We start from the raw sequence: 2,281 nt of genomic DNA, 5'->3' as shown, positions 1-2,281 counted from the left end.
TTTGGGTGTAGCTGCTTCTGTCCATCATTTATCAATTGAAACTCAGTTAGGTCTCTTTGTCAAAGAAATACACTTCCATCAGAATACAACCTCACACAATATTATTGTGGAAGTATATAATGATCTCCTGGTTCTGCTCATTTCACTTAGCATCAGTTCATGTAAGTCTCTCCAAGCCTCTGGACTTATTCATCCTGCTGGTCATTTCTTACAGAACAATAATATTCCATAACATTCACATACCACAATTTACCCAGCCATTCTCCAATTGATGGGCATCCATTCAATGTCCAGTTTCTAGCCACTACAAACAGGGCTGCTACAAACATTTTGGCACATACAGGTCCTTTTCCCTTCGTAGCACTGCTGGATCAAAGGGTATGCACAGTTTGATAACTTTTGGGGCATAATTCCAGATTGCTCTCCAGAATGCTTGGATTCATTCACAACTCCACCAAAAATGCATCAGTGCCCCAGTTTTCCCACATCCCCTCCAACATTCATCATTATTTTTTCCTATGATCTTAGCCAATCTGACAGGTATGTAGCGGTATCTCAAAGTTGTCTTAATTTGCATTTCTCTGATCAATAGTGATTTGGAATACTCTTTCATATCAGTGGTAATAGTTTCAATTTCATCATCTGAATATTGTCTGTTCATATCCTTTGACCATTTATCAAATGGAGAATGGCTTGATTTCTTATAAATTAGAGTCAGTTCTCCATATATTTTGGAAATGAGGCCTTTATCAGAACCTTGAAGTGTGAAGATGTTTTCCAAGTTTGTTGCTTCCCTTCTAATCTTGTTTGCATTAGTTTTGTTTGTACAAAAGCTTTTTAATTTGATATAATCAAAATTTTTTATTTTGTGATCAGTAATGGTTTCTAGTTCATCTTTGGTCACAGATTTCTTTCTCCTCCACAAGTCTGAGAGATAAACTATCCTATGTTCCTCTAGTTTATTTATAATCTCGTTCTTTATGCCTAGATCATGGACCCATTTTGATCTTATCTTGGTATACAGTGTTAATTGAGGTTCCATGCCTAATTTCTGCCATACTAATTTCCAGTTATCCCAGCAGTTTTTATCAAATAATGAATTCTTATCCCAAAAGTTAGGATCTTTGGGTTTGTCAAACACTGGATTGTTATAGTTGACTATTCTGTCTTGGTAACCTAACCTATTCTACTGATCTACTAATCTATTTCTTAGCCAATACCAAATGGTTTTGGTGACTGCTGCTTTATAATATAATTTTAGATCAGGTACAGCTAGGCCAACTTCATTTGATTTTTTTTTTCATTAATTCCCTTGAGATTCTCGACTTTTTATTGTTCCATATGAATTTTGTTATTATATTTTCTAGATCATTAAAATATTTTCTTGGAAGTCTGATTGGTATAGCACTAAATAAATACATTAGTTTAGGGAGTATTGTTATCTTTATTATATTCTCTTGGCCTATCCAAGAGCACTTAATATTTTTCCAATTATTTAAGTCTGACTTTATTTGTGTGGAAAGTTTTTGTAATTTTGCTCATATAATTCCTGACTTTCTTTTGGTAGATAAATTCCCAAATATTTTATGCTGTCAACAGTTATTTTGAATGGAATTTCTCTTTGTATCTCTTCCTGTTGGATTTTGTTGGTGATGTATAAAAATGCTGAGGATTTATGGGGATTTATTTTGTACCCTGGTGCTTTGCTAAAGTTATGAATTATTTCTAATAGCTTTTTAGTAGAATCTCTGGGGTTCTCTAGTTATACCATCATATCATCTGCAAAGAGTGATAGTTTGGTTTCCTCATTGCCTATTCTAATTCCTTTAATCTCTTTCTCGACTCATTGCAGAGGCTAGTGTTTCTAATACATTATTGAATAATAATGGTGATAGTGGGCAACCTTGCTTCACTCTAGATCTTACTGGGAAAGATTGCAGTTTTTCCCCATTGCATATGATGCTTACTGACGGTTTTAAATATATGCTATTGACTATTTTAAAGAAAAGTCCATTTATTCCTATGCTCTCAAGTGTTTTTATTAGGAATGGATGTTGGATTTTATCAAATGCTTTTTCTGCATCTATTGAGATGATCATATGGTTTTTGTTTGATTGGTTATTGATATAGTCAATTATGCTAATAGTTTTCCTAATATTGAACCAGCCCTGCATTCCTGGTATAAATCCTACTTGGTCATAGTGTATTATCCTGGGAATAATTTTCTGTAATCTTTTTGTTAATATTTTATTTAAGATTTTAGCATCAATATTCATTAGGG

The sequence above is a fragment of the Antechinus flavipes genome, chromosome 1 (genome assembly GCF_016432865.1).
Source record: "Antechinus flavipes isolate AdamAnt ecotype Samford, QLD, Australia chromosome 1, AdamAnt_v2, whole genome shotgun sequence".
NCBI lineage: Eukaryota > Metazoa > Chordata > Mammalia > Dasyuromorphia > Dasyuridae > Antechinus > Antechinus flavipes.
This window is presented reverse-complemented; position numbering follows the sequence as displayed.